Genomic DNA, 19,174 nt, shown 5'->3' with positions numbered 1-19,174 from the left:
ACCCAAAGACCCATGTCAGCCCCTGAGAGGAATCCTCGGTTCCGGCCCTGACTCCACAGAAGGATTTTGGCCCCGGTATCGACGGGAGAGGAATCCCGAGAGGCCCCCGAGCAACTCGCATGGGGAGTGGCCTTTCCTGAGGACACAAGGGCGGGTCCCTTAGGTCCCCGTCGTAACTCGAGAACACCTGCCGCAACTCGAGAAAATCCAGGAAGTTCTCCCTTCCAGGCGAGATGAGGCCTATTTCCGATGAGACGTCTGGAGACTAATGACACCGAACCTCTGGAACTTCGAAAGGGTCTTTCACACCCTTGCTGCAACTCAAGAAGTTCACCGCCATACCCGTCTCCACTCGAGAGGAAACACGATGGTCCCGCCCACATCCAGAGGAGCCCCGTTTCCCCCTCGTAGCTCGAGATGAGGGATCCTTTCCCTGCTATCAACGGGAAAGAATTCCCGGCGTTCCCGTCGCATCTCAAGAGGAGGCACTCTCAACAGGAAAGATGAGAGGAACTCCATGGTCGTACCACCATTCCAAGAGTCCCCGAGATTTCTCAGTCCATTCCAGAGGAAACTCTTTGCCCTGCACTGGCTCATCTTTCACGCCGAGGATCGACTCACACCATGGTGGCACGTGGGACAGCCCTGTGGGAAAGCCTCGAGGGAAAGCCTCGAGGGAAAACCACAGATCCTTTGATCCACGGGACGGGAAGCATGACATTGCTGCTACAGCCTGGAAGGAAAGCGCACGTGCATGCCCCCACTCGAGACGAGTCCTGACTCCCCTGGGGAGACTCCAGAATTACCCAAAGATCCATGTCAATCCCTGAGAGGAATCCTCGGTTCCGGCCCTGACTCCACACAAGGTTTTTGGCCCCGGTATCGACTGGAGAGGAATCCCGAGAGGCCCCATAGCAACTAGCATGGGGACTGGCCGTTCCTGAGGCCACCAGGGCGGGTCCCTGAGGTCCCAGTTGTAAATCGAGAACACCTGCCGCAACTCGAGAAAATCCAGGAAGTTCTCCTTTCCAGGCGAAATGAGGCCTATTTCCGATGAGGCGTCTGGAGACTAATGACACCTAATCTCTGGAACTTCGAAAGGGTCTTTCACACCCTTGCTGCAACTCAAGAATTTCACCGCCATACCCGTCTCCACTCGAAAGGAAGCACGATGGTCCCGCCCACATCCAGAGGAGCCCCGTTTCCCCCTCGTAGCTCGAGATGAGGGATCCTTTCCCTGCTTTCAACGGGAAAGAATTCCCGGCATTCCCGTCGCATCTCAAGAGGAGGCACTCTCAACAGGAAAGGCGAGAGGAACTCCATGGTCGTACCACCATTCCAAGAGTCCCCCAGATGTCTCAGTCCATTCCAGAGGAACCTGTTTGCCCTGCACTGGCTCATCTTTCACGCCGAGGATCGACTCACACAACGGTGGCACGTGAGACAGCCCTGTGGGAAAGCCTCGAGGGAAAACCACAGATCCTTTGATCCACGCGACGGGAACCGAGACATTGCTGCTACAGCCTGGAAGGAAAGCGCACGTGCATGCCCCCACTCGAGACAAGGCCTGACTCCCCTGGGGAGACTCCAGAAGTACCCAAAGATCCATGTCAGCCCCTGAGAGGAATCCTCGGTTCCGGCCCTGACTCCACACAAGTTTTTTGGCCCCGGAATCGACAGGAGAGGAATCCTGAGTGGCCCCCGAGCAACTCGCATGGGGATTGGCCTTTCCTGAGGCCACCAGGGCGGGTCCCTGAGCTCCCCGTCGTAACTCGAGAACACCTGCCGCAACTCGAGAAACTTCAGGAAGTTCTCCCTTCCAGGCGAGATGAGGCCTATTTCCGATGAGGCGTCTGGGGACTAATGACACGGAACCTCTGGAACTTCGAAAGGGTCTTTCACACCCTTGCTGCAACTCAAGAAGTTCACCGCCATATCCGTCTCCACTCGAGAGGAAACATGATGGTCCCGCCCACATCCAGAGGAGCCCCGTTTGCCCCTCGTAGCTCGAGATGAGGGATCCTTTCCCTGCTATCAACGGGAAAGTATTTTCGGCGTTCCCATCGCATCTCAAGAGGAGGCACTCTCAACAGGAAAGACGAGAGGAACTCCATGGTCGTACCACCATTCCAAGAGTCCCCCAGATGTCTCAGTCCATTCCAGAGGAACCTCTTTGCCCTGCACTGACTCATCTTTCATGCCGAAGATCGACTCACACCACGGTGGCACGTGGGACAGCCCTGTGGGATAGCCTCGAGGGAAAGCCTAGAGGGAAAACCACAGATCCTTTGATCCACGCGACGGGAAGTGTGACATTGCTGCTACAGCCTGGAAGGAAAGCGCACGTGCATGCCCCCACTCGAGACGAGGCCTGACTCCCCTGGGGAGACTCCAGAAAGACCCAAAGATCCATGTCAGCCCCTTAGAGGAATCCTCCGTTCCGGCCCTGACTCCACACAAGGTTTTAGGCCCCGGTATCGACTGGAGAGGAATCCCGAGAGGCACCCTAGCAACTCGTATGGGGACTGGAGTTTCCTGAGGCCACCAGGGCTTGTCCCTTACGTCCCCGTCGTAACTCGAGAACACCTGCCGCAACTCGAGAAAATCAAGGAAGTTCTCCGTTCCAGGCGAGATGTGGCCTATTTCCGATGAGGCGTCTGGAGTCTAATGACAGCTAATCTCTGGGACTTCAAAAGGGTCTTTCACACCCTTGCTGCAACTCAAGAAGTTCACCGCCATACCCGTCTCCACTCGAGAGGAAGCACGATGGTCCCGCCCACATTCAGAGGAGCCCCGTTTCCCCCTCGTAGCTCGAGATGAGGGATCCTTTCCCTGCTTTCAACAGGAAAGAATTCCCGGCGTTCCCGTCGCATCTCAAGAGGAGGAACTCTCAACAGGAAAGGCGAGAGGAACTCCATGGTCGTACCACCATTCCAAGAGTCCCCCAGATGTCTCAGTCCATTCCAGAGGAACCTCTTTGCCCTGCACTGGCTCATCTTTAACGCCGAGGATCGACTCACACCACGGTGGCACGTGGAACAGCCCTGTGGGAAAGCCTCGAGGGAAAACCACAGATCCTTTGATCCACGCGCCGGGAAGCGTGACATTGCTGCTACAGCCTGTAAGGAAAGCGCACGAGCATGCCCCCACTCGAGACGAGGCCTGACTCCCCTGGGGAGACTCCAGAAGTACCCAAAGATCCATGTCAGCCCCTGAGAGGAATCCTCGGTTCCGGCCCTGACTCCACACAAGTATTTTGGCCCCGGTATCGACGGGAGAGGAATCCCGAGAGGCCCCCTAGGAACTCGCAAGGGGACTGACCTTTCTTGAGGCCACCAGGGCGGGTCCCTGAGGTCCCCGTCATAACTCGAGAACACCTGCCGCAACTCGAGAAAATCCAGGAAGTTCTCCCTTCCAGGCGAGATGAGGCCTATTTACGATGAGGCGTCTGGAGACTAATGACACGGAACCTCTGGAACTTCGAAAGGTTCTTTCACACCCTTGCTGCAACTCAAGAAGTTCACCGCCATAACCGTCTCCACTCGAGAGGAAACATGATGGTCCCGCCCACATCCAGAGGAGCCCCGTTTGCCCCTCGGAGCTCGAGATGAGGGATCCTTTCCCTGCTATCAACGGGAAAGTATTTTCGGCGTTCCCGTCGCATCTCAAGAGGAGGCACTCTCAACAGGAAAGACGAGAGGAACTCCATGGTCGTACCACCATTCCAAGAGTCCCCGAGATTTCTCAGTCCATTCCAGAGGAACCTCTTTGCCCTGCACTGGCTCATCTTTCACGCCGAGGATCGACTCACACCACGGTGGCACGTGGGACAGCCCAGTGGGAAAGCCTCGAGGGAAAACCACAGATCCTTTGATCCACGCGACGGGAATCGTGACATTGCTGCTACAGCCTGGAAGGAAAGCGCACGTGCATGCCCCCACTCGAGACGAGGCCTGACTCCCCTGGGGAGACTCCAGAAGTACCCAAAGATCCATGTCATCCCCTGAGAGGAATCCTCGGTTCCGGCCCTGACTCCACACAAAGTTTTTGGCCCCGGTATCGACGGGAGAGGAATCCCGAGAGGCCCCCGAGCAACTCGCATGGGGACTGGCCTTTCCTGAGGACACCAGGGCGGGTCCCTGAGGTCCCCGTCGTAACTCGAGAACACCTGCCGCAACTCGAGAAAATCCAGGAAGTTCTCCCTTCCAGGCGAGATGAGGCCTATTTCCGATGAGACATCTGGAGACTAATGACACCGAACCTCTGGAACTTCGAAAGGGTCTTTCACACCCTTGCTGCAACTCAAGAAGTTCACCGCCATACCCGTCTCCACTCGAGAGGAAACACGATGGTCCCGCCCACATCCAGAGGAGCCCCGTTTCCCCCTCGTAGCTCGAGATGAGGGATCCTTTCCCTGCTATCAACGGGAAAGAATTCCCGGCGTTCCCGTCGCATCTCAAGAGGAGGCACTCTCAACAGGAAAGATGAGAGGAACTCCATGGTCGTACCACCATTCCAAGAGTCCCCCAGATGTCTCAGTCCATTCCAGAGGAGCCTCTTTGCCCTGCACTGGCTCATCTTTCACGCCGAGGATCGACTCACACCACGGTGGTACGTGGGACAGCCCTGTGGGAAAGCCTCGAGGGAAAGCCTCGAGGGAAAACCACAGATCCTTTGATCCACGCGACGGGAAGCGTGACATTGCTGCTACAGCCTGGAAGGAAAGCGCACGTGCATGCCCCCACTCGAGACGAGGCCTGACTCCCCTGGGGAGACTCCAGAAGTACCCAAAGATCCATGTCAGCCCCTGAGAGGAATCCTCGGTTCCGGCCCTGACTCCACACAAGGTTTTTGGCCCCGGTATCGACGGGAGAGTAATCCCGAGAGGCCCCCTAGCAACTCGCATGGGGACTGGCCTCTCCTGAGGCCACCAGGGCGGGTCCCTGAGGTCCCCGTCGTAACTCGAGAACACCTGCCGCAACTCGAGAAAATCCAGGAAGTTCTCCCTTCCAGGCGAGATGAGGCCTATTTCCGATGAGGCCTCTGGAGACAAATGACACCTAACCTCTGGAACTTCGAAGGGGTATTTCACACCCTTGCTGCAACTCAAGAAGTTCACCGCCATACCCGTCTCCACTCGAGAGGAAGCACGATGGTCCCGCCCACATCCCGAGGAGCCCCGTTTCCCCCTCGTAGCTCGAGATGAGGGATCCATTCCCTACTGTCAACGGGAAAGAATTCCCGGCGTTCCCGTCGCATCTCAAGAGGAGGCACTCTCAACAGGAAAGGCGAGAGGAACTCCATGGTCGTACCACCATTCCAAGAGTCCCCCAGATGTCTCAGTCCATTCCAGAGGAGCCTCTTTGCCCTGCACTGGCTCATCTTTCACGCCGAGGATCGACTCACACCACGGTGGCACGTGGGACAGCCCTGTGGGAAAGCCTCGAGCGAAAGCCTCGAGGGAAAACCACAGATCCTTTGATCCACGCGACGGGAAGCGTGACATTGCTGCTACAGCCTGGAAGGAAAGCGCACGTGCATGCCCCCACTCGAGACGTGGCCTGACTCCCCTGGGGAGACTCCAGAAGTACCCAAAGATCCATGTCAGCCCCTGAGAGGAATCCTCGGTTCCGGCCATGACTCCACACAAGGTTTTTGGCCCCGGTATCGACGGGAGAGGAATCCCGAGAGGCCCCCTAGCAACTCGCATGGGGATTGGCCTCTCCTGAGGCCACCAGGGCGGGTCCCTGAGGTCCCCGTCGTAACTCGAGAACACCTGCCGCAACTCGAGAAAATCCAGTAAGTTCTCCCTTCCAGGCGAGATGAGGCCTATTTCCGATGAGGCGTCTGGAGACTAATGACACCTAAACTCTGGAACTTCGAAAGGGTCTTTCACACCCTTGCTGCAACTCAAGAAGTTCACCGCCATACCCGTCTACACTCGAGAGGAAGCACGATGGTCCCGCCCACATCCAGAGGAGACCCGTTTCCCCCTCGGAGCTCGAGATGAGGGATCCATTCCCTGCTTTCAACGGGAAAGAATTCCCGGCGTTCCCGTCGCATCTCAAGAGGAGGCACTCTCAACAGGAAAGGCGAGAGGAACTCCATGGTCGTACCACCATTCCAAGAGTCCCCCAGATGTCACAGTCCATTCCAGAGGAGCCTCTTCGCCCTGCACTGGCTCATCTTTCACGCCGAGGATCGACTCACACCACGGTGGCACGTGGGACAGCCCTGTGGGAAAGCCTCGAGGGAAAGCCTCGAGGGAAAACCACAGATCCTTTGATCCACGCGACGGGAAGAGTGACATTGCTGCTACAGCCTGGAAGGAAAGCGCACGTGCATGCCCCCACTCGAGACGAGGCCTGACTCCCCTGGGGAGACTCCAGAAGTACCCAAAGATCCATGTCAGCCCCTGAGAGGAATCCTCGGTTCCGGCCCTGAATCCACACAAGGTTTTTGGCCCCGGTATCGACGGGAGAGGAATCCCGAGAGGCCCCCTAGCAACTCGCATGGGGATTAGCCTCTCCTGAGGCCAACAGGGCGGGTCCCTGAGGTCCCCGTCGTAACTCGAGAACACCTGCCGCAACTCGAGAAAATCCAGGAAGTTCTCCCTTCCAGGCGAGATGAGGCCTATTTCCGATGAGACGTCTGGAGACTAATGACACCGAACCTCTGGAACTTCGAAAGGGTCTTTCACACCCTTGCTGCAACTCAAGAAGTTCACCGCCATACCCGTCTCCACTCGAGAGGAAGCACGATGGTCCCGCCCACATCCAGAGGAGCCCCGTTTCCCCCTCGTAGCTCGAGATGAGGGATCCTTTCCCTGCTTTCAACGGGAAAGAATTCCCGGCGTTCCCGTCGCATCTCAAGAGGAGGCACTCTCAACAGGAAAGGCGAGAGGAACTCCATGGTCGTACCACCATTCCAAGAGTCCCCCAGATGTCTCAGTCCATTTCAGAGGAGCCTCTTTGCCCTGCACTGGCTCATCTTTCACGCCGAGGATCGACTCACACCACGGTGGCACGTGGGACAGCCCTGTGGGAAAGCCTCGAGGGAAAGCCTCGAGGGAAAACCACAGATCCTTTGATGCACGCGACGGGAAGCGTGACATTGCTGCTACAGCCTGGAAGGAAAGCGCACGTGCATGCCCCCACTCGAGACGAGGCCTGACTCCCCTGGGGAGACTCCACAAGTACCCAAAGATCCATGTCAGCCCCTGAGAGGAATCCTCGGTTCCGGCCCTGACTACACACAAGCTTTTTGGCCCCGGTATCGACGGGAGAGGAATCCCGAGAGGACCCCTAGCAACTCGCATGGGGACTGGCCTCTCCTGAGGCCACCACGGCGTGTCCCTGAGGTCCCCGTCGTAACTCGAGAACACCTGCCGCAACTCGAGAAAATCCAGGAAGTTCTCCCTTCCAGGCGAGATGAGGCCTATTTCCGATGAGGCCTCTGGAGACAAATGACACCTAACCTCTGGAACTTCGAAAGGGTCTTTCACACCCTTGCTGCAACTCAACAAGTTCACCGCCGTACCCGTCTCCACTCGAGAGGAAGCACGATGGTCCCGCCCACATCCAGAGGAGCCCCGTTTCCCCCTCGTAGCTCGAGATGAGGGATCCTTTCCCTGCTTTCAACGGGAAAGAATTCCCGGCGTTCCCGTCGCATCTCAAGAGGAGGCACTCTCAACAGGAAAGGCGAGAGTAACTCCATGGTCGTACCACCATTCCAAGAGTCCCCCAGATGTCTCAGTCCATTCCAGAGGAAGCTCTTTGCCCTGCACTGGCTCATCTTTCACGCTGAGGATCGACTCACACCACGATGGCACGTGAGACAGCCCTGTGGGAAAGCCTCGAGGGAAAGCCTCGAGGGAAAACCACAGATCCTTTGATCCACGCGACGGGAAGCGTGACGTTGCTGCTACAGCCTGGAATGAAGGCGCACGTGCATGCCCCCACTCGAGACGAGGCCTGACCCCCCTGGGGAGACTCCAGAAGTACCCAAAGACCCATGTCAGCCCCTGAGAGGAATCCTCGGTTCCGGCCCTGACTCCACAGAAGGATTTTGGCCCCGGTATCGACGGGAGAGGAATCCCGAGAGGCCCCCGAGCAACTCGCATGGGGAGTGGCCTTTCCTGAGGACACCAGGGCGGGTCCCTTAGGTCCCCGTCGTAACTCGAGAACACCTGCCGCAACTCGAGAAAATCCAGGAAGTTCTCCCTTCCAGGCGAGATGAGGCCTATTTCCGATGAGGCGTCTGGAGACTAATGACACCGAACCTCTGGAACTTCGAAAGGGTCTTTCACACCCTTGCTGCAACTCAAGAAGTTCACCGCCATACCCGTCTCCACTCGAGAGGAAACACGATGGTCCCGCCCACATCCAGAGGAGCCCCGTTTCCCCCTCGTAGCTCGAGATGAGGGATCCTTTCCCTGCTATCAACGGGAAAGAATTCCCGGCGTTCCCGTCGCATCTCAAGAGGAGGCACTCTCAACAGGAAAGATGAGAGGAACTCCATGGTCGTACCACCATTCCAAGAGTCCCCGAGATTTCTCAGTCCATTCCAGAGGAAACTCTTTGCCCTGCACTGGCTCATCTTTCACGCCGAGGATCGACTCACACCATGGTGGCACGTGGGACAGCCCTGTGGGAAAGCCTCGAGGGAAAGCCTCGAGGGAAAACCACAGATCCTTTGATCCACGGGACGGGAAGCATGACATTGCTGCTACAGCCTGGAAGGAAAGCGCACGTGCATGCCCCCACTCGAGACGAGTCCTGACTCCCCTGGGGAGACTCCAGAATTACCCAAAGATCCATGTCAATCCCTGAGAGGAATCCTCGGTTCCGGCCCTGACTCCACACAAGGTTTTTGGCCCCGGTATCGACTGGAGAGGAATCCCGAGAGGCCCCATAGCAACTAGCATGGGGACTGGCCGTTCCTGAGGCCACCAGGGCGGGTCCCTGAGGTCCCAGTTGTAAATCGAGAACACCTGCCGCAACTCGAGAAAATCCAGGAAGTTCTCCTTTCCAGGCGAAATGAGGCCTATTTCCGATGAGGCGTCTGGAGACTAATGACACCTAATCTCTGGAACTTCGAAAGGGTCTTTCACACCCTTGCTGCAACTCAAGAATTTCACCGCCATACCCGTCTCCACTCGAAAGGAAGCACGATGGTCCCGCCCACATCCAGAGGAGCCCCGTTTCCCCCTCGTAGCTCGAGATGAGGGATCCTTTCCCTGCTTTCAACGGGAAAGAATTCCCGGCATTCCCGTCGCATCTCAAGAGGAGGCACTCTCAACAGGAAAGGCGAGAGGAACTCCATGGTCGTACCACCATTCCAAGAGTCCCCCAGATGTCTCAGTCCATTCCAGAGGAACCTGTTTGCCCTGCACTGGCTCATCTTTCACGCCGAGGATCGACTCACACAACGGTGGCACGTGAGACAGCCCTGTGGGAAAGCCTCGAGGGAAAACCACAGATCCTTTGATCCACGCGACGGGAACCGAGACATTGCTGCTACAGCCTGGAAGGAAAGCGCACGTGCATGCCCCCACTCGAGACAAGGCCTGACTCCCCTGGGGAGACTCCAGAAGTACCCAAAGATACATGTCAGCCCCTGAGAGGAATCCTCGGTTCCGGCCCTGACTCCACACAAGTTTTTTGGCCCCGGAATCGACAGGAGAGGAATCCTGAGAGGCCCCCGAGCAACTCGCATGGGGATTGGCCTTTCCTGAGGCCACCAGGGCGGGTCCCTGAGCTCCCCGTCGTAACTCGAGAACACCTGCTGCAACTCGAGAAACTTCAGGAAGTTCTCCCTTCCAGGCGAGATGAGGCCTATTTCCGATGAGGCGTCTGGGGACTAATGACACGGAACCTCTGGAACTTCGAAAGGGTCTTTCACACCCTTGCTGCAACTCAAGAAGTTCACCGCCATATCCGTCTCCACTCGAGAGGAAACATGATGGTCCCGCCCACATCCAGAGGAGCCCCGTTTGCCCCTCGTAGCTCGAGATGAGGGATCCTTTCCCTGCTATCAACGGGAAAGTATTTTCGGCGTTCCCATCGCATCTCAAGAGGAGGCACTCTCAACAGGAAAGACGAGAGGAACTCCATGGTCGTACCACCATTCCAAGAGTCCCCCAGATGTCTCAGTCCATTCCAGAGGAACCTCTTTGCCCTGCACTGACTCATCTTTCATGCCGAAGATCGACTCACACCACGGTGGCACGTGGGACAGCCCTGTGGGATAGCCTCGAGGGAAAGCCTAGAGGGAAAACCACAGATCCTTTGATCCACGCGACGGGAAGTGTGACATTGCTGCTACAGCCTGGAAGGAAAGCGCACGTGCATGCCCCCACTCGAGACGAGGCCTGACTCCCCTGGGGAGACTCCAGAAAGACCCAAAGATCCATGTCAGCCCCTTAGAGGAATCCTCCGTTCCGGCCCTGACTCCACACAAGGTTTTAGGCCCCGGTATCGACTGGAGAGGAATCCCGAGAGGCACCCTAGCAACTCGTATGGGGACTGGAGTTTCCTGAGGCCACCAGGGCTTGTCCCTTACGTCCCCGTCGTAACTCGAGAACACCTGCCACAACTCGAGAAAATCAAGGAAGTTCTCCGTTCCAGGCGAGATGTGGCCTATTTCCGATGAGGCGTCTGGAGTCTAATGACAGCTAATCTCTGGGACTTCAAAAGGGTCTTTCACACCCTTGCTGCAACTCAAGAAGTTCACCGCCATACCCGTCTCCACTCGAGAGGAAGCACGATGGTCCCGGCCACATTCAGAGGAGCCCCGTTTCCCCCTCGTAGCTCGAGATGAGGGATCCTTTCCCTGCTTTCAACAGGAAAGAATTCCCGGCGTTCCCGTCGCATCTCAAGAGGAGGAACTCTCAACAGGAAAGGCGAGAGGAACTCCATGGTCGTACCACCATTCCAAGAGTCCCCCAGATGTCTCAGTCCATTCCAGAGGAACCTCTTTGCCCTGCACTGGCTCATCTTTAACGCCGAGGATCGACTCACACCACGGTGGCACGTGGAACAGCCCTGTGGGAAAGCCTCGAGGGAAAACCACAGATCCTTTGATCCACGCGACGGGAACCATGACATTGCTGCTACAGCCTGTAAGGAAAGCGCACGAGCATGCCCCCACTCGAGACGAGGCCTGACTCCCCTGGGGAGACTCCAGAAGTACCCAAAGATCCATGTCAGCCCCTGAGAGGAATCCTCGGTTCCGGCCCTGACTCCACACAAGTATTTTGGCCCCGGTATCGACGGGAGAGGAATCCCGAGAGGCCCCCTAGGAACTCGCAAGGGGACTGACCTTTCTTGAGGCCACCAGGGCGGGTCCCTGAGGTCCCCGTCATAACTCGAGAACACCTGCCGCAACTCGAGAAAATCCAGGAAGTTCTCCCTTCCAGGCGAGATGAGGCCTATTTCCGATGAGGCGTCTGGAGACTAATGACACGGAACCTCTGGAACTTCGAAAGGTTCTTTCACACCCTTGCTGCAACTCAAGAAGTTCACCGCCATAACCGTCTCCACTCGAGAGGAAACATGATGGTCCCGCCCACATCCAGAGGAGCCCCGTTTGCCCCTCGGAGCTCGAGATGAGGGATCCTTTCCCTGCTATCAACGGGAAAGTATTTTCGGCGTTCCCGTCGCATCTCAAGAGGAGGCACTCTCAACAGGAAAGACGAGAGGAACTCCATGGTCGTACCACCATTCCAAGAGTCCCCGAGATTTCTCAGTCCATTCCAGAGGAACCTCTTTGCCCTGCACTGGCTCATCTTTCACGCCGAGGATCGACTCACACCACGGTGGCACGTGGGACAGCCCAGTGGGAAAGCCTCGAGGGAAAACCACAGATCCTTTGATCCACGCGACGGGAATCGTGACATTGCTGCTACAGCCTGGAAGGAAAGCGCACGTGCATGCCCCCACTCGAGACGAGGCCTGACTCCCCTGGGGAGACTCCAGAAGTACCCAAAGATACATGTCATCCCCTGAGAGGAATCCTCGGTTCCGGCCCTGACTCCACACAAAGTTTTTGGCCCCGGTATCGACGGGAGAGGAATCCCGAGAGGCCCCCGAGCAACTCGCATGGGGACTGGCCTTTCCTGAGGACACCAGGGCGGGTCCCTGAGGTCCCCGTCGTAACTCGAGAACACCTGCCGCAACTCGAGAAAATCCAGGAAGTTCTCCCTTCCAGGCGAGATGAGGCCTATTTCCGATGAGACATCTGGAGACTAATGACACCGAACCTCTGGAACTTCGAAAGGGTCTTTCACACCCTTGCTGCAACTCAAGAAGTTCACCGCCATACCCGTCTCCACTCGAGAGGAAACACGATGGTCCCGCCCACATCCAGAGGAGCCCCGTTTCCCCCTCGTAGCTCGAGATGAGGGATCCTTTCCCTGCTATCAACGGGAAAGAATTCCCGGCGTTCCCGTCGCATCTCAAGAGGAGGCACTCTCAACAGGAAAGATGAGAGGAACTCCATGGTCGTACCACCATTCCAAGAGTCCCCCAGATGTCTCAGTCCATTCCAGAGGAGCCTCTTTGCCCTGCACTGGCTCATCTTTCACGCCGAGGATCGACTCACACCACGGTGGTACGTGGGACAGCCCTGTGGGAAAGCCTCGAGGGAAAGCCTCGAGGGAAAACCACAGATCCTTTGATCCACGCGACGGGAAGCGTGACATTGCTGCTACAGCCTGGAAGGAAAGCGCACGTGCATGCCCCCACTCGAGACGAGGCCTGACTCCCCTGGGGAGACTCCAGAAGTACCCAAAGATCCATGTCAGCCCCTGAGAGGAATCCTCGGTTCCGGCCATGACTCCACACAAGGTTTTTGGCCCCGGTATCGACGGGAGAGGAATCCCGAGAGGCCCCCTAGCAACTCGCATGGGGACTGGCCTCTCCTGAGGCCACCAGGGCGGGTCCCTGAGGTCCCCGTCGTAACTCGAGAACACCTGCCGCAACTCGAGAAAATCCAGTAAGTTCTCCCTTCCAGGCGAGATGAGGCCTATTTCCGATGAGGCGTCTGGAGACTAATGACACCTAAACTCTGGAACTTCGAAAGGGTCTTTCACACCCTTGCTGCAACTCAAGAAGTTCACCGCCATACCCGTCTACACTCGAGAGGAAGCACGATGGTCCCGCCCACATCCAGAGGAGACCCGTTTCCCCCTCGGAGCTCGAGATGAGGGATCCATTCCCTGCTTTCAACGGGAAAGAATTCCCGGCGTTCCCGTCGCATCTCAAGAGGAGGCACTCTCAACAGGAAAGGCGAGAGGAACTCCATGGTCGTACCACCATTCCAAGAGTCCCCCAGATGTCACAGTCCATTCCAGAGGAGCCTCTTCGCCCTGCACTGGCTCATCTTTCACGCCGAGGATCGACTCACACCACGGTGGCACGTGGGACAGCCCTGTGGGAAAGCCTCGAGGGAAAGCCTCGAGGGAAAACCACAGATCCTTTGATCCACGCGACGGGAAGCGTGACATTGCTGCTACAGCCTGGAAGGAAAGCGCACGTGCATGCCCCCACTCGAGACGAGGCCTGACTCCCCTGGGGAGACTCCAGAAGTACCCAAAGATCCATGTCAGCCCCTGAGAGGAATCCTCGGTTCCGGCCCTGAATCCACACAAGGTTTTTGGCCCCGGTATCGACGGGAGAGGAATCCCGAGAGGCCCCCTAGCAACTCGCATGGGGACTAGCCTCTCCTGAGGCCAACAGGGCGGGTCCCTGAGGTCCCCGTCGTAACTCGAGAACACCTGCCGCAACTCGAGAAAATCCAGGAAGTTCTCCCTTCCAGGCGAGATGAGGCCTATTTCCGATGAGACGTCTGGAGACTAATGACACCGAACCTCTGGAACTTCGAAAGGGTCTTTCACACCCTTGCTGCAACTCAAGAAGTTCACCGCCATACCCGTCTCCACTCGAGAGGAAGCACGATGGTCCCGCCCACATCCAGAGGAGCCCCGTTTCCCCCTCGTAGCTCGAGATGAGGGATCCTTTCCCTGCTTTCAACGGGAAAGAATTCCCGGCGTTCCCGTCGCATCTCAAGAGGAGGCACTCTCAACAGGAAAGGCGAGAGGAACTCCATGGTCGTACCACCATTCCAAGAGTCCCCCAGATGTCTCAGTCCATTTCAGAGGAGCCTCTTTGCCCTGCACTGGCTCATCTTTCACGCCGAGGATCGACTCACACCACGGTGGCACGTGGGACAGCCCTGTGGGAAAGCCTCGAGGGAAAGCCTCGAGGGAAAACCACAGATCCTTTGATGCACGCGACGGGAAGCGTGACATTGCTGCTACAGCCTGGAAGGAAAGCGCACGTGCATGCCCCCACTCGAGACGAGGCCTGACTCCCCTGGGGAGACTCCACAAGTACCCAAAGATCCATGTCAGCCCCTGAGAGGAATCCTCGGTTCCGGCCCTGACTCCACACAAGGTTTTTGGCCCCGGTATCGACGGGAGAGGAATCCCGAGAGGACCCCTAGCAACTCGCATGGGGACTGGCCTCTCCTGAGGCCACCACGGCGTGTCCCTTAGGTCCCCGTCGTAACTCGAGAACACCTGCCGCAACTCGAGAAAATCCAGGAAGTTCTCCCTTCCAGGCGAGATGAGGCCTATTTCCGATGAGGCCTCTGGAGACAAATGACACCTAACCTCTGGAACTTCGAAAGGGTCTTTCACACCCTTGCTGCAACTCAACAAGTTCACCGCCGTACCCGTCTCCACTCGAGAGGAAGCACGATGGTCCCGCCCACATCCAGAGGAGCCCCGTTTCCCCCTCGTAGCTCGAGATGAGGGATCCTTTCCCTGCTTTCAACGGGAAAGAATTCCCGGCGTTCCCGTCGCATCTCAAGAGGAGGCACTCTCAACAGGAAAGGCGAGAGTAACTCCATGGTCGTACCACCATTCCAAGAGTCCCCCAGATGTCTCAGTCCATTCCAGAGGAAGCTCTTTGCCCTGCACTGGCTCATCTTTCACGCTGAGGATCGACTCACACCACGATGGCACGTGAGACAGCCCTGTGGGAAAGCCTCGAGGGAAAGCCTCGAGGGAAAACCACAGATCCTTTGATCCACGCGACGGGAAGCGTGACGTTGCTGCTACAGCCTGGAATGAAGGCGCACGTGCATGCCCCCACTCGAGACGAGGCCTGACCCCCCTGGGGAGACTCCAGAAGTACCCAAAGACCCATGTCAGCCCCTGAGAGGAATCCTCGGTTCCGGCCCTGACTCCACAGAAGGATTTTGGCCCCGGTATCGACGGGAGAGGAATCCCGAGAGGCCCCCGAGCAACTCGCATGGGGAGTGGCCTTTCCTGAGGACACCAGGGCGGGTCCCTTAGGTCCCCGTCGTAACTCGAGAACACCTGCCGCAACTCGAGAAAATCCAGGAAGTTCTCCCTTCCAGGCGAGATGAGGCCTATTTCCGATGAGGCGTCTGGAGACTAATGACACCGAACCTCTGGAACTTCGAAAGGGTCTTTCACACCCTTGCTGCAACTCAAGAAGTTCACCGCCATACCCGTCTCCACTCGAGAGGAAACACGATGGTCCCGCCCACATCCAGAGGAGCCCCGTTTCCCCCTCGTAGCTCGAGATGAGGGATCCTTTCCCTGCTATCAACGGGAAAGAATTCCCGGCGTTCCCGTCGCATCTCAAGAGGAGGCACTCTCAACAGGAAAGATGAGAGGAACTCCATGGTCGTACCACCATTCCAAGAGTCCCCGAGATTTCTCAGTCCATTCCAGAGGAAACTCTTTGCCCTGCACTGGCTCATCTTTCACGCCGAGGATCGACTCACACCATGGTGGCACGTGGGACAGCCCTGTGGGAAAGCCTCGAGGGAAAGCCTCGAGGGAAAACCACAGATCCTTTGATCCACGGGACGGGAAGCATGACATTGCTGCTACAGCCTGGAAGGAAAGCGCACGTGCATGCCCCCACTCGAGACGAGTCCTGACTCCCCTGGGGAGACTCCAGAATTACCCAAAGATCCATGTCAATCCCTGAGAGGAATCCTCGGTTCCGGCCCTGACTCCACACAAGGTTTTTGGCCCCGGTATCGACTGGAGAGGAATCCCGAGAGGCCCCATAGCAACTAGCATGGGGACTGGCCGTTCCTGAGGCCACCAGGGCGGGTCCCTGAGGTCCCAGTTGTAAATCGAGAACACCTGCCGCAACTCGAGAAAATCCAGGAAGTTCTCCTTTCCAGGCGAAATGAGGCCTATTTCCGATGAGGCGTCTGGAGACTAATGACACCTAATCTCTGGAACTTCGAAAGGGTCTTTCACACCCTTGCTGCAACTCAAGAATTTCACCGCCATACCCGTCTCCACTCGAAAGGAAGCACGATGGTCCCGCCCACATCCAGAGGAGCCCCGTTTCCCCCTCGTAGCTCGAGATGAGGGATCCTTTCCCTGCTTTCAACGGGAAAGAATTCCCGGCATTCCCGTCGCATCTCAAGAGGAGGCACTCTCAACAGGAAAGGCGAGAGGAACTCCATGGTCGTACCACCATTCCAAGAGTCCCCCAGATGTCTCAGTCCATTCCAGAGGAACCTGTTTGCCCTGCACTGGCTCATCTTTCACGCCGAGGATCGACTCACACAACGGTGGCACGTGAGACAGCCCTGTGGGAAAGCCTCGAGGGAAAACCACAGATCCTTTGATCCACGCGACGGGAACCGAGACATTGCTGCTACAGCCTGGAAGGAAAGCGCACGTGCATGCCCCCACTCGAGACAAGGCCTGACTCCCCTGGGGAGACTCCAGAAGTACCCAAAGATCCATGTCAGCCCCTGAGAGGAATCCTCGGTTCCGGCCCTGACTCCACACAAGTTTTTTGGCCCCGGAATCGACAGGAGAGGAATCCTGAGAGGCCCCCGAGCAACTCGCATGGGGATTGGCCTTTCCTGAGGCCACCAGGGCGGGTCCCTGAGCTCCCCGTCGTAACTCGAGAACACCTGCCGCAACTCGAGAAACTTCAGGAAGTTCTCCCTTCCAGGCGAGATGAGGCCTATTTCCGATGAGGCGTCTGGGGACTAATGACACGGAACCTCTGGAACTTCGAAAGGGTCTTTCACACCCTTGCTGCAACTCAAGAAGTTCACCGCCATATCCGTCTCCACTCGAGAGGAAACATGATGGTCCCGCCCACATCCAGAGGAGCCCCGTTTGCCCCTCGTAGCTCGAGATGAGGGATCCTTTCCCTGCTATCAACGGGAAAGTATTTTCGGCGTTCCCATCGCATCTCAAGAGGAGGCACTCTCAACAGGAAAGACGAGAGGAACTCCATGGTCGTACCACCATTCCAAGAGTCCCCCAGATGTCTCAGTCCATTCCAGAGGAACCTCTTTGCCCTGCACTGACTCATCTTTCATGCCGAAGATCGACTCACACCACGGTGGCACGTGGGACAGCCCTGTGGGATAGCCTCGAGGGAAAGCCTAGAGGGAAAACCACAGATCCTTTGATCCACGCGACGGGAAGTGTGACATTGCTGCTACAGCCTGGAAGGAAAGCGCACGTGCATGCCCCCACTCGAGACGAGGCCTGACTCCCCTGGGGAGACTCCAGAAAGACCCAAAGATCCATGTCAGCCCCTTAGAGGAATCCTCCGTTCCGGCCCTGACTCCACACAAGGTTTTAGGCCCCGGTATCGACTGGAGAGGAATCCCGAGAGGCACCCTAGCAACTCGTATGGGGACTGGAGTTTCCTGAGGCCACCAGGGCTTGTCCCTTACGTCCCCGTCGTAACTCGAGAACACCTGCCGCAACTCGAGAAAATCAAGGAAGTTCTCCGTTCCAGGCGAGATGTGGCCTATTTCCGATGAGGCGTCTGGAGTCTAATGACAGCTAATCTCTGGGACTTCAAAAGGGTCTTTCACACCCTTGCTGCAACTCAAGAAGTTCACCGCCATACCCGTCTCCACTCGAGAGGAAGCACGATGGTCCCGCCCACATTCAGAGGAGCCCCGTTTCCCCCTCGTAGCTCGAGATGAGGGATCCTTTCCCTGCTTTCAACAGGAAAGAATTCCCGGCGTTCCCGTCGCATCTCAAGAGGAGGAACTCTCAACAGGAAAGGCGAGAGGAACTCCATGGTCGTACCACCATTCCAAGAGTCCCCCAGATGTCTCAGTCCATTCCAGAGGAACCTCTTTGCCCTGCACTGGCTCATCTTTAACGCCGAGGATCGACTCACACCACGGTGGCACGTGGAACAGCCCTGTGGGAAAGCCTCGAGGGAAAACCACAGATCCTTTGATCCACGCGACGGGAACCATGACATTGCTGCTACAGCCTGTAAGGAAAGCGCACGAGCATGCCCCCACTCGAGACGAGGCCTGACTCCCCTGGGGAGACTCCAGAAGTACCCAAAGATCCATGTCAGCCCCTGAGAGGAATCCTCGGTTCCGGCCCTGACTCCACACAAGTATTTTGGCCCCGGTATCGACGGGAGAGGAATCCCGAGAGGCCCCCTAGGAACTCGCAAGGGGACTGACCTTTCTTGAGGCCACCAGGGCGGGTCCCTGAGGTCCCCGTCATAACTCGAGAACACCTGCCGCAACTCGAGAAAATCCAGGAAGTTCTCCCTTCCAGGCGAGATGAGGCCTATTTCCGATGAGGCGTCTGGAGACTAATGACACGGAACCTCTGGAACTTCGAAAGGTTCTTTCACACCCTTGCTGCAACTCAAGAAGTTCACCGCCATAACCGTCTCCACTCGAGAGGAAACATGATGGTCCCGCCCACATCCAGAGGAGCCCCGTTTGCCCCTCGGAGCTCGAGATGAGGGATCCTTTCCCTGCTATCAACGGGAAAGTATTTTCGGCGTTCCCGTCGCATCTCAAGAGGAGGCACTCTCAACAGGAAAGACGAGAGGAACTCCATGGTCGTACCACCATTCCAAGAGTCCCCGAGATTTCTCAGTCCATTCCAGAGGAACCTCTTTGCCCTGCACTGGCTCATCTTTCACGCCGAGGATCGACTCACACCACGGTGGCACGTGGGACAGCCCAGTGGGAAAGCCTCGAGGGAAAACCACAGATCCTTTGATCCACGCGACGGGAATCGTGACATTGCTGCTACAGCCTGGAAGGAAAGCGCACGTGCATGCCCCCACTCGAGACGAGGCCTGACTCCCCTGGGGAGACTCCA

This window comes from Capricornis sumatraensis, unplaced genomic scaffold, assembly GCF_032405125.1.
Source record: "Capricornis sumatraensis isolate serow.1 unplaced genomic scaffold, serow.2 scaffold1, whole genome shotgun sequence".
Taxonomy (NCBI): Eukaryota; Metazoa; Chordata; class Mammalia; order Artiodactyla; family Bovidae; genus Capricornis; species Capricornis sumatraensis.
The sequence above is the reverse complement of the archived record's forward strand: the minus strand, read 5'-3'. Positions refer to the sequence as shown.